General features: G+C 46.0%; 1 protein-coding gene across 7 annotated transcripts in view; it reads right to left on the reverse strand.

Annotated features, from left to right (window-relative positions):
• Nucleotides 1–14,459, reverse strand: part of NTRK3 (neurotrophic receptor tyrosine kinase 3) — a 364,980-nt gene that overhangs the window by 77,298 nt on the left and 273,223 nt on the right. The window lies entirely within an intron of this gene.

Consider the following 14,459-nt stretch of genomic DNA (forward strand, 5'->3'; position numbering starts at 1 on the left):
TAAATAAACTCCCATCATCCCCAGCTTAGTTGCAGTTCAACAACACCTGGAGAGTCGGGGTTGCCTACTCCTGTGCTAGTACAAAACAAGAGCAGTCATCAGAGGAAGAGAAGTCCATCAGATTAATACTACCTGCAAGGTTTTTCTTCTAGTTAACACTGCTGTGTTGAGGATCCATGTGACATAAATGAACAGGAGATTGTCTGTCTCGGTACGGCTCGTCAGCTCTCCTTGGGGGGGGGCGGGCGGCAGGCGGCTTCTTAAAGGTAAATGGAGCTGGTGCTCTGTGCCGCCCAGCAGCCCCCGTGGTGGGGAATCGCCTCCACCACTCTTCTGGTTCCCACAGAGCCAGCGGCCAGGTGAGTGGCGAAGGCGATTCCCCGCCATGGGGGCTGCTGGGCAGCACGGAGCACCGGCTCTGCTTACCTTAAAGAAGCCGCCCCCCCCCCCGGAGGAGAGCGGACGGACCGCGCCGGGTACACACACACACACACCAGTCATGTCTGCATGACTAAGGATCCCTTGGCTGCCATATTGCTCAGCATAGGTAATTCGGTTCCAGTTCGGTGAGGGTGATGGGACACCATGCATGGAAGCAAACAGAAAGACACCTCCACACTATCAGTAATGGCACCGGATAGTTTACACAGGATGCTGCCCTCATAAAAAGTCAGACCATTGGTCCATCTAGCTCAGTACTGTCTGCCCCAACTGGCTCTGGCTATCCAGAAATTCCGATGAGTCTCTCCCAGCCCTGCCTGGTGGTGCCAGGGATTGAATGTGGGACCTTCTGCATGCAAAGCAGCTGCTCTTCCACTGAGCTATGGTCCTTCCCTGACACGAGCCTTTGACACGAGCCACTGGTGAAAAAATCATCCTCCCTAGCATCCTCTTTGTATGTTAAGCTGTGAGTGCCTACACACACAGACACACACACACACACTTACTTAATTAGAGTGTTAATATGCTAAAACCATTGACACAAACAAACAAGGCCAGTTTTCATAAGCTGAAAAATCCTTGAGTACATTGTAATTAGCCAGGCTTGTTAAACCTCTTAATAAGCAATAGATAGAACGTGACACGATTAGTCTGCATGTACTCAAAGGCCATCTTGTTTTCTGTTTTTCCTTCCGTGCCAGCAATGCTGCTGCTGAAAGGAAGGATAAATGGTATCGCCCCATCGAAATCTGTCCCAGAGCTGCACTCAAGAGGAGGCACAGTTCATCTGGCAATATCACCATAAGCCACATCACCTTAAGCAATATCAGTACCACTGATAACTGGGCCCATGAAATTAATTGCCAGGAAATTTAAGACCGATGAAAGGAAGGACTTTTCCACATTGCGCATAATTACATAATATGTTTCCCACTTATATCGGGCAGTAGCGATATAGGAAGATGCTGAAAAGCATCGTCTCAGACTTAATGGGAGGAGGCAATGGTCAACCCCTCCTGTAGTCTACCAAAGACAACCACAGGGCCCTGGGTTCGCCAGGAGTCGACATCAACTCAACGGCACACTTTACTAATCCTGATGGCTATAGATTACCTCCAAGTCGAAAGACAGGATTCCCCCAGTAACTGAGCAAAGAGACACCTTTTCAAGCGGTGGCTCTGTTATATTTAGCAGGGGGAAGTCAACCATCATGATTTATCCCAACATAGCATCCCTCCCAATGGCTGTTGCAGATCTCCTGCTCATGTTCCTTTTTAGACTGCAAGCTCTTTGGGGCAGGGAACCTTGTATTTCCCTTTGCTGAGTAAACCACTTTTTTGTTGGAAGCAGTATGTTAACTCTTAATAATAATAAGTTCCAACCCTCCTTTCTGGTTTTCAGAAAGGAGATACAGTGAGCCCAACTAGATCTGGCTAAAGGTTCATCGAGTCCACATTCTGTTTCCCTTTACATGCAGGTTCCAAATAGCCATCATGGCAAAAATCCAGCGATAAAATCCAGCAGGGAAGGGAAGGAAAGTCTTGCTTCCCCTCCTGTCAGAGTTGTCTCCAAATGTTCTCCTAAAATCAAATCCAAAGTAAGCTCGGGAAGCCCTCTGCCACTCATCACTCATCTCCTTGCAGATCTGAACTGAGCTCCAGCCATTTTGCAGGAAAAGGAAAAAGAAATCAATGTCTTCAGAGATGAAACAGCAGGCAGCAGAAATATGTGGTTTGAAAGATAAAAAGCTTGTGGGCTAACATCTTTAATGTCAACCAACTCTCAGGGTTCCTTCTGCTCCCTCTCTAGGCTCTCACAAACACCCCCCCCCAAAAAAAACCACCCCACACACCTAATATATTGTACCAATTGTATGAGTATTCAAACTGGATGCTGCTTTGGAAGCTTGTCCTAGTTGAAAAGTGGGGTACTAATAAAACACTTTAACAATAAATGCTGAAGTTAGCTATTAGTAAGATAAAGGGGATAGTTCCCATAAGACCTTCATTGCAAACCTACCCAAACTTGACAATGGATTAGGAAATCTTTCTTCCAAATATGAAGTGCTGTTGCTAGGCAGGAGAAATGGAGTAGTGACCTGCTCCCAATGGAGAGCATAAATATATAGGGTTATGCTGGATGGATTTTGCACCTGCATGATACTACAAGTGTCAAGAATCCTCTACAGTATTCCCTGCTGCACTTGGCCAGGGAAGAAGACTCCTAGAAGATTCAACAGCAGGAGTAACAGCAGGAGAGAGGCATGCCTTCAACTCCTGCCTATGGCTTCCAGCGGCATCTGGTGGGCCACTGTGTGAAACAGGATGCTGGACTGGATGGGCTTCCTTGGGCCTGACCCAGCAGGGCTGTTCTTATGTTAACCAGCTGTGTTGATACTATTTCCTTTCAAACCATCTCAATAAATGAACTTCATGGAAGACTTGGGAAGAATATTTGCCAGTGCATTCATTAGAACTGAAGAGAACATTTCAGAGAATTATTCTATCCATCCCATTCAATGCATTTGGACAATATTCTTGGCTCTCCTTGAAACCTCTTCCTTAGATAATGCCTTTTCAGACTACTGGGGATGGGGAATTATAAGTGAAACTGAGTTTCAATCAGTCCAGGAAAAAAAGCATCTCAAAGAAGATCAGACTGTCTCTAGGTTGCAACTGGATTTCTCCTAGAACAACATTCAAAGCATATCTGGAGGTTCCACAGTAGGCAAAACATCTGAGGACCTTCAAGAGAAACCAAGAGTTTCAATAGGCAACATTTCTTGGCCAGGGTGGTGGTCGCATATCCTTTGCTTCTGTACAGCCATAAGGAAAGGGGTACCATCATTCTTATCTGTAGAGGCTGAGGTAGGGAGTAGCTATTTTGTTTCCAAACTGACTGGGGCCTGAACCCTAAACCCTGTAATTATATCCAGATGTTGATGAACCCTGGAGAAAGAGATTTGCACAAATCAGGCCTGGTCTCTCATGCAAATACAGATGCTCCAGGACAAGTTGGGTTTCCATCAGGTTCAGCGACTTCTTGAATCATGGCAAAGGTGTTCCCCAGTTTTTTAAAAAGGCAACTAAGATAGAGGTTTATGCAGATATGCACGGTGTGAAAAAAGTGGATAGAAAAACAGTCTTTCTCCCTCTCACACATCTCTAGAACCAGGGGTCATCCCATGACATTGATTGCCAGGAAATTTAAGACCAACAAAAGGAAGGACTTTTCCACATGGCGTATAACTGATCTATGGAGCCTTCTGCCATGGGATGGGGTGATGGCCACCAGCTTGGATGGCTTGAAGAAGGGCTTAGACTTATCCTCCATGAATTTGTCTAACAGCTACTAATCCCGATGGCTGTAGGTTACCTCCAACTCCAAAGGCAGGACTCCCCTGCAGTTGGCCTGAGACCAGGGCCAAAGAGACCCCTTTTAAAGTGGGGATTATCTTATATTTGGCAGCGGGAGAGCAACTGGCCCTATCCAACCCCAGCACAGCGTCCCTCCAGTGGCTGCTGTTGGTGTCTGCCTGATATTTCTTTTTAGATTGTGAGCCCTTTGGGGACAGGGAGCCATTTTATTTATTTATATTTATGTAAACCGCTTTGGGGACTTCTATTGAAAAGCGGTATATAAATGTTTGTAGTAGTAAGATGCCTCTGAATACCGCTTTACAGGAGAACAACAGCAGGAGAGGAGGCATGCCTTCATCTCTTGCCTTTTGGCATGCCAGAGCCATCTGGTGGGTCACTCACTGTGGGACACAGGATGCTGGACTAGATGGGTCTTGGGCCTGATCCTGAAGGGCTGTTCTTATGTACACACACACACACACACACACACACACACACACACACACACACACACATCTGGTCTTTTCTTAGTGGTTTGACACAGCCCTGGAGAGATCTACACACAGACCCCCTCACAACCCATGCAATTCTCATTTTAAAGCCACCACAGCCATGTTAGTTCCTTCTCCCCGACTGTCACACAAACTTTGCAAAGGGAACGCAATTGCCTGGTCTCGGGCCAACTGCCAGTGAACACGCTTCAGGCAAAGAGAAGCGGCTGAAGAGCTCCTACTCTCTCTTTTTTGTTTTTACAATTATCTGCAGGAAACGGACAGCACATCAGAACACATTATCTGAGAAACGAGAGCGAGAGAAGGCTTGCGAGCGGAAAAGGTTAAGGGTGTGAGGAAAAGGTTCTTCCAGTTCAAAATCCAGCGCCATAAATAATGGAATGTTCCCTGCCTCAGACCCTCAGCTTTCTCTCCGGCTCTGACGTCTGGTTTCATCTTTTGGGGCTATAAATGATTCATGGGCTCCCTTTTTATTTTTTATCTCTCTCTCTCTCTCTCTCTAAAAAAAAAAAAAAAAAACCCATCATGAGCTAAGTCAGAATTTTTTATCGGAGAATGTGGCAGGCTCCCACAGAGCGGCTTTCACTACCTTGCTTCTCCTTCGGCCTAGGTCGGCATGTCCCATGGGGTACGACCCCCTGAGGCGCTAACATTTATTTTCTGACATTTTGGACTATTTGTCAGTCAGAGCTGCCGTCCTGAGATCAAAGACAGGAAAGATTGCTGCTCAAGATTCCAGCTCTCTCCATCTGACTGTGGCAAAGGAAATAAGCTAGCTGTCCATCTTGACGATGTGCCCTCCCCTCCTCTCCATATTGGTCATGCTGATCAAATTACATCAGAGCTTACTGTGAGGCCTAGAGTGTTGGTTGGTATCTACAACATCAGGGTTGTACCCACATAACTTTCCCAGGTGTACCATGTGGCCCTTGCAAAACCGTTCTGACCAATTCCAAGGGTAACGGAATCAAGCATGCTACCACTTTCTCAATTATTGCAGCCCTAAACCAATTTTCAGATTAATACTCTATATACCCACTGGCAAGAGAACATCTCCTACTATAAGGCCATTCTTTTATTTTTATTTTACACAATTTATTATTCATTTAGTACATATAAATCCTTAAATATTCTAGATTATGTCTGAAATGTGCAAACATATGTTGGTAACGGAATCAGAATCAGTGTCCAGGAATTCTGATTCCATTACCGATGGTTTTTTGCATGCATAATACGTGGCAGCAAACCTATGTTTGCCATGAGGTGCACACTCAAAAAGAAACCACAGCCCATCTTGGCTCTTTGTTGACTATGTCCATATGACATGCCTGCAAAAATGTGGGTTGCTCATTCACACAGGACAGTTTTTTAGCTGGACTCTTAAGCCATCTTAGGGCCAAATTAGATAAGACACGGAATAATGCATCTTTTACTACTGCTAGATTTTTCTGAAGAATGATTGAGCAACCTATTAAGGCTGATTCACTCAATTCTCTTGAAATGGAAAGACCCACCAAGCTCAGTCTTATTTGTCCTCCTTCTGAACTCCTAACTGGAAACATGAGCTTTGTACGCACTGCAGTTTATGCATCTTTTGCTCTTCTTACCTCAAATAGGCATCTTGTCATTTCCAGCTCCTGAAATTTTAACGCTCCAGAAACCACGATGGCCTTGCCTTGTTGGGCACACTGAATGCAAGCCACTCACTGATAGGTAGATGCACAACTTACCTGCATCCTGATGAAGGATGTGGCACATCCCAGCTTTCCCCAGCTGTGCCCAGCATTTATGAAACAGCAGGTATGGGTTCTCCAGCCAGAAAGCGAGGGGATTTTACTGGTACTGAAGCCGGACATACAATCTGGCCATGAGCAGTAGCGAGGCATGCAGTAAACTGATGGAAGAGGGAACATCTTGTAGGATTCACAAGGCAACACTCATTTGGGGCTTGGGTGGTGCTGTGAAATATGCCCTGGTGTGGTGACTCGGCTGGTGAAAGCTTAGACTGGTGGTTTCCAAAATACCTGCTTGGATGAAGCTTTCCCCCACACTGATTTCTCTGCCAAGTACCCCTGTGGATTCTTCCATGGAATCTTTGCAGTTTAGAGACAATTTGGGGACACATTCTTGGGACATGTGGGGTGGTGGCCAGGCCTGTTATGCCTTGCTGTTGCCCCACATGAACAGACTGTATGCCTTAGAATGTGTGGCAACATTCCCCCTTGGCAACAGACTGAGGGGAAGATGGACACAACTTAGGCTTGTTTTCATGATCCTAACCAGGGTTGGGGGGAGTGCCAGGGTAGGCGAGCTGTGTACACTCCTGATTGGCAGTCATGTGTTTGCAAAGATCATGGGAAGAGGAGGGAACAGGGATTGTGTGAGGCCAGATGCTGGGTAGGATGGGCACACTCAACCCACATTCTGTCCGTGGCATTTTATTGAGGATGTCTGCAAAATGGTCCTACTCAGCTCCTGCCTCCCACACGATAAGAACATCAGAACATAAGAGCAGCCCAGCTGGATAGGCCCAAGGCCTATCTAGTCCAGCATCCTGTTTCACACAGTGGCCCACCAGATGCATCCAAGAAGCCCACAGGCAAGAGTGGAGGGTGTGTTCTCTCTCCTATTGCTACTCCCCTGCAACTGGTATTCAGAGGCATTCTGCCTCTGAGGCTGGAGTTGGCCCTCAGACTAGTAGCCATCAAGAGACCTGTCCTCCATCAATTTATCTAAGCCCCTCTTAAAGCCATCCAGGCTGTTGGCTGTCACCATATATTGTGGTAGAGAGAATTCCATAGGCTGATGATACATTGTGTGAAAAAGTACTCCCTCTTGTTGGTCCTAAATTTCTCGGCCATAAGTTTCATGGGATGACCCCTGGTTCTGGTGTTCTGCGAGAAGAGAAAAATTACCCTCTATCAACTTTCTCCTCCTCTCTATCAATTTTCTACAATCACTCCCCTCCTCCTACCTTGATCTTTGAGTTCATATGACCATCGATCAGGAGTGCGCAAAGCTGTCCTACCCTAGGTGGGCACTACTCCTACCCTGGTTAGGATCATGAGAATGAGCCTTCTGGTATAGAGAAGATTATCGCAGTGGTGAACACAATCTACTTTATAGAAGTCTGCCAATATTGTGTGTTTCATTAAGGAACATCTGATCATCTTTGAAGGAACTACAGAGCTACGGAGGGGACTTGAAAACTACAGACTACATAGCTGTTGAAGAGTCCCCACACTGTTTCTGAAGACCAGTGGTTTCGTTTTTCAGGTGAAGAGTCTGGTAGTACCTTTCAGATCAAGATTTTATTCTACTTTCCTTCCATGTGTGAGCCAACACCCCAAACATTACTTGTAGCTTAGATCAACTTTGTACGTATGAAGGACAAAGTCCCAGAGCCTTCCTTCTCTCACCTTTCTCAGTTATTCTCTTGCCATGTTGCAAGGAAAATGTAATGCAGTTTCTGGATAAACGTATTCATTATTTATCAGCAGTAACAAGAATAATGTAATTAGGGCTGCAGTGGCTCCATCCACCATGGCTATTTCCCAGATCATGTCCGAGAACAGCAGGAAGACGCAAAAGCATATCTGCGTCTCTTGAATGGTAAGGATGCAAGCAGAGGGACACACGTGTAATGGATCTCTTGGTAGACTGTGGCACCTCTGCATCCATCTGAATCCTCTTTCCTTTTAAAACTAGTCAAGAATTGTGATGTCCTCATGTGTCCAGACACAAAATCAAAATATCATGGGGTTCATACCAGATGCTATCGTGTTCTACTACATTTCCAACTAGCAGTAGTAATGGTCTTGCTTCTCTGGTTGACATTATAGCTTGGACTTTTGCTTGTAACTAACAATTCCTTGAATAATTTATGCAATAACAGTAGCAGCTCTATGAGACTGACAATCAGGGATAGTGATCGCCGGATGTTGTTCTACATCGCCTACAAGCATTCATCCTTTAGCCAGATCTCTTGTGTTAGCCCCACTCAGAGTGAAAAACCCGATGATTCCAAGAATCAAGCCTCATCCCTTTTGTCACATTCTGCGGAAGAACACCTATTCATGGCTTTTTAAATGTGCAACCAGACACATAATGTACAGTTTTTAAAAAAAGCAATGTGCAGAACATTGGTGCAGTTCAAAAATTTAAGCCATGCAAACAGTGTGTTATAAGGTGATGTGAAAAGTGACTGATAACAATGAGAAAAGACAAGGGTGGTCATCCAGGTGGCTCTAGAACCCAGACCCTGGTCAAGAAGACCCATTCCTCCTCCCCCTGTCAAAGACGTTCCCCACTGACCCCACTGCTACAACTGGGAGCTGCCACCAAGGAATATAATACCCTTCTGAACTCCTGCTGTCACATACCCAATTCTGAAGATTTTCTCCCCACTCTACAGAGCTGTTCACACAACTGCTAATCGGGTAGGGCAAGCATCCTACCCAGCTTCAGGAGCTGTCTCACACTCCCAGTTGTTGATCATGGGTGAGCAAAGAACTAGGCAGGGGGAGTGAAGATGTGTGGGAGAAGAATACAGATACGGCAAATATTTATACACCACTTTTCAACAAAAGTTCCCAAAGCAGTTTACAGAGAAGGAAAGGAAGGACGGAAGGAAGGGCTCCTTGTCCCCAAAGGGCTTGAAATCTAAAAAAGGAAACAATGAGAGACACCAGCAACAGCCACTGGAGGGATGCTGTGCTGGGGACAGTTGCTCTCCTCCTGCTCAAAAAAGAGAATCACCACTTTAAAAAGCTGCCTCTTTGCTCAGTTAGCAGAAGAACTGGGTAAGGCAGTGCTATCCTACCCAGATCTCATACCCAGGATTTTAAGAAGGTAGGAGGAAAAGCCGCCCTCCCCAGCTCCTCTCTCACACACGATCACTCCCCCTCCTCCTACCAGTTAGCTCACACATGACCAAAACATGAAGTGTGTGCAGCTCCCAAAGCTGGGTAGGGTGCTTTTTAAACCCAAATAATTGTGGTGTGAATAGCCCTTATGTGGACTTCTCAATGTCATGGAATGGGACTCTAGGCAACCTTGCGAGCAGACAAGCAAAATGCTCCGGTGTGTGTTGTAGCAGTGTGCTCTATGCACATTAAACTCACATGCCATTTGTGCAACCTGAATGTTGTTTTTTTAAAAGTCTTGCACTGATCCATAGGGATTCTCACATGAGCAAAGACAAAATGGAGCCCACCCACACCAGCCCCGATGTCCTTCCCTTTCCCTACCATTTCCCCACCCAGGGGAATAAAGAACAAATCTTGGAGTTTGACCCTGGATTGTTCCTTGACCTGTTAAATGAATTCCTCACTTGACCACATTTGGAAGCGTGCCCTGAGCAGTCTGTGGCTTAAGCCCTAGCACTGGCATTAAATCCAAAATTAATACCCCAAACAAGCCTCCAATTCACTGCTGATCCCAAACTCACACACAGCACACAAAATCAACTTTGGAATTTTTTGCAAGAGCGCTTCCTTGCCTCGTCATTCGCTGGCCGTCATTTGCAAATGTATAATTCCCTATTTGCCATCCATTATTTCAATATTTAAGTATTGCAGGGCTGACAGCCATGAGGTACGCCGCTAGTTAGTTAAATATTAAAATAATGGCTTGGGGAGTTATTAATTATTGCAAAGTCACAAAATATGGCTCACAAATTGTGAATTTACAAGCCTGGGGCTGCCGATGGGTCTCTAAGCTGATTTAACAACAGCCCCTTCAAAATTCATTTAGGATCGACTCTGTGTTCTGAAATGGAGCAGGAAGTTATAAAAAGACCACCATTGCTTGTCAATGCATGGCTGCTTCTGAGGACCCACACACAGCTGCTGGGCTCATGGCAACTCCCCTTTGCAAAGTGCTGGGGTCTCAAGCCGATAACCCTGGCAGCCAACCTCTGACACATAGGAAGCTGCCTTATACTGAGTCAGACCATTGGTCCACTTAGCTCATCACTGTCTACACTGACTGGCAGCAGCTTTCCAAGGTTTCAGGGAGGGGTCTTTCCCTGCCCTGCCTGGAAATGCTGCCAGGGATTGAACCTGGGACCTTCTGCATGCAAAGCATATGATCTACCACTGAGTTTTGGCTCCATCTCCTAAGGGGGATATCTCATACAACAGACAGAGCTCACATGTATTCACTCATCCAAATGCAAACCAAGGTGAACGGTGTTTAGCAAAGGCGACCATTCGGGCTCACTGCCACAAAACTGGATCTCCACCCACAAACACCCCAAACGTTCTGTGCCCATATGGCAGGTGACACAAAGAGGGAGAGGATTTAGGCACCAGTCATGTCACTGGCCAAAACGAGGTACTACAGTTCATTAGCTGGCTGTCAGGCAAATACAACCTGCCATTTTCACCCAGCCCTGTAAATCTTTGACCTCTCTCCTACTCTCACAGCCTGAGAAGCTACCTCTTGCCAATATCTCGGGGGGGAAAAAGGGGGGGGGGATTTGAAATGAATTTCAGGCATCCTCTCAAGGAAAGGGGCAGAGAAAACTGCTGTCTACTGAGTCAGACCCTTGGTCCATCAAACTCAGTATTGTTTACTCTGACTGGCAGCAGCTCTTCCAGGCAGGATTTTTTCTCAGACCTGCCTGGAGATGCTGGGGATTGAGCCGGGGAGCTTCTGCATGCAAAGCAGATGCTCTACCACAGAGCTACAGCCCCATCCTAAGTTACAGCTGCAAATTTTCAAGGAAAGCTTAAAGAGAAATAATAATGTCCAACCATGCTTTAAAAAAAAATAACAATAACCAGTGCATTTTAAACTTTCAAACAAAACCTGCCTAACACATCAAGGCAAATAGTTCTATTCCATTCCAGTTGGCTTCCTGCTGTTCTACTTTTTTTTTTTTCCACAGAGCTTTTTCCACAGGGGGAAAAATAGTGATTCTCCACTTGAAAACGGAAGAAGTGAGACTGCTCCTTCCACGACTTCTGCACACTGCCTGCACACCACTACCTCATTCTCTCTTGACTGCTCCGCTTCAGATGGTAGGCTGGGGCAGGTCTGTCAATGGCTACTAGCCGGAGGGCTATAGGCCACCTCCAGCTTCAGAGTCAGGATGCCTCTGAGTACCACTTGCAGGGGAGCAATAGCGGGGGGGGGGACCTAACCCCCGCCTGTGGGCTTGAAGGCATCTGGTGGGCCACTGTGTGAAACAGGATGCTGGACTAGATGGGCCTTCTTGGGCCTGGTCCAGCAGGCCTGTTATATCTGAATGTTCCGCAGAAGGTCCTTATGGAAGCGTCACCCTCCTTCACACACCTCCATGGAATTTCTCTCAACCAACCAGCAGGTGATGCATTGCATTCCCCCTTCCAAGTATCTGTGTTCATTCTTCTGGCGGCTCGTTAAACGTCTTCACCAATTGATTACTGCCTTGAGACGTTGGTAAATACCAAGAGAAGGAGGGCACCTCTGCTGATTATGTAAGCCATGGCTGCAAATGTCCCAACGGTTGAACAAGAGAGGAAGCTTCCCTCTCTGTATTGATTTCTCTTTCACACACTGCCCCCCAGCTCCTTCAAGCCTGTGCTTAAAGCCTTGCCATTGTATCTAGTACTCTTTATCCCCTTCTAATGCTGGAGCTTAACCTGGAGCATCGGCAGACTGCACCAAAAGGGAGGATCAAAACAAAAGGAGGATACACTCCACGGCAGTTGCTGAAGCTCTCGTGGCTTAGGATTGTCTAGGGCTGTGGAAAGCTTGTGGGGAACTCCAGCCTCCCTTGCCTCCTGCTTTCGAATGGACAAAAGTGAGACACATTTATCTGCCCTAGCTTTTAACCAGCATTGTGGTTTTAAAGTGTTTTCATGTTTTAATTTCTGTTTTAAACCTGCTTGGTGCTTCTTGTAAACTGCCCCAAAGTATGTAGGACTTTGCGGGAGATGGAGAGGGCAGGTGCGCCATTTTGGATTTCGCTGCAGAAGTGGTGGAAGAAGGACACAATGTAGTCAAGATTAAATCGCAAAGCACAATTTTGAAAGCATTTCTTGGAGATAATTTCGCTTTCCCATTATGGCAATGTCATCAACAGTGTTGTGCTGAAACAGGGGAAGGGTATTTTCTCAGCATCTGCCACTGCAAAACAACTACCCAGTTACTGGCTATTTCCCCACCTTGTGAAAGTGTGTGAAACTCTTCGCAGAGGGTGGATGAGGAAAGGGGACACTGAGGAGGCAGCACGACCAATGCGCTCTCATCCTGCTCTAGTCTTACATTCTTGACTAGCTGGCACTAAATGTTGTGAGGATGTGTATTTGGATGTCATCCAGACACATGACACTGTTTTCCTTCATCTGCCCTGTTCTGCAACTAGTTATGCATAACTATGTGCCATGAATACACAAGTCTTCCTTGCCATCACTGGTAGACTATGAAACTAGCAGTCCCCATCATCATAGGAACATAGGAAGCAGCCTTATACTGAGTCAGACGATTGCTCCATCTAGCTTAGTATCATCTACACTGACTGGCAGCAGCTCTCCAGGATTTCAGGCAGGCGGCTTTCCCAGCCCTACCTTGCAATGCCAGACAGTGAACATGGGACCTCCTGCATGCAAAGCAGATGCTCCACCACAGAGCTACAGATCTATCACTGCTATTTGAAGCACAGCAAAGCAAAAGGGATTCACCTAGTGACCTGATCAACAGAATAGAATCCACCCCTGCCACCACACAAACTTGAGAGCTTCATTTGCCATTAGTGATATTGTCATATAGCCAGACCTAACTAGGAGGCTCACGATATCACAAAGTTCAGCATGCAATCACTGATAGGGGTGTGCAGAACCAGTTCGCTCATGAACAGGACTGCCGTGAACAAGACCGATTTGAATAGTTTGATCGCAAACCGGTTCGAAACGATCCATCAAACTGACCAGCCCAACCAATCAGTTTCACCAAACCAATTGCTTTGGTGTGGTGCGGTCTGGATTTGAACCAAACTTGGACCAAACTGCACCAATTGGTCTGTGTACACCCATAATCACTGATTGGTCTGGATCACACAACAAATAAGAAAAAAGTCATAAAAAGGACACTGAAGCAGAAACCTATGAAGGCTGTGAACATATGCCAAAAATGCATAATGCCATTAAGGTAGAGGATATTTCTAGGATTTTTCCCCCTCTCCCTGAAAACCAATTTTTCACACCAAATATTAAATCACATGAAAATTCAGCACTGGTGGAATCAGAGGAAGAGCTAGGAAGAACCTGACAGATCAAGGGGTAGACAAAGGGATCTGGAAACAGAATGGATGAGAACCACATACCTGTAGCCCTGCTAGTCAACCTAGACTATGAGGACGGGTCAATAGGTCAATAGGGAAACTTACCCCAAACATTAAATTCCCACCATTCTTATAACCTTCTAACCGGAAGCCACCCAAATTAGGAAACAGCTTATGTAAAATTTATGCTACAGATGATGTGTTAATTGCTGTTGCTGAAGAAAGAGAAGTGGTTCAAGAGGTAGCCACATGAGAGGACATACAAAGTAGAACGTTGTATGCATCCACACCATCTTTGACGACACCACAATATTACCTCCAGAGGGCCCCTTTTGCCTGGAACAAGGATAATCTCTGAAAGAATCGTCAGATACACTCGCTTGCAACTTTGTGAGCTCTCTCCACATATTAGCTTCTTCTAGTTTTGTAAATTAGCTTTCTTCGTTTAACAGTATGACCTACATTTGCTGGCAATTCATTACAGTTCTACTTTGCTCTTCTTGATAATAGTATATCCTCACATCAAGTCAAATGCAAGAATGGAATCAGCTCTCCCATTCAGCTAGCTAGTCATTAGGTGTTAAGTCATCACATAGGAAGACATTTCACGTGAGTATCTGGGTCTTGTCTGGGAGGAGAAGAGCTCCCACCAGGTATGCCTCTGCTAGACCAACACACACACACACACACACACACACACACACACACGTAATGCAGCTGTGATCTCCATTTTAGAATCTGGGAACTGGGTCCTTTGATAATTGAAAGAGCTATCCCAGAATGCATTGTGCCAGCTGGAGATCCTCATTACAGCATCAGCCATCCTCTGATTGACCAGAAGCGGGCAGGAGGTGGGCAGCCATTTTGAGGAAAGGATCA

Source organism: Hemicordylus capensis, chromosome 10 (assembly GCF_027244095.1).
Source record: "Hemicordylus capensis ecotype Gifberg chromosome 10, rHemCap1.1.pri, whole genome shotgun sequence".
In the NCBI taxonomy this organism is placed as follows: Eukaryota; Metazoa; Chordata; class Lepidosauria; order Squamata; family Cordylidae; genus Hemicordylus; species Hemicordylus capensis.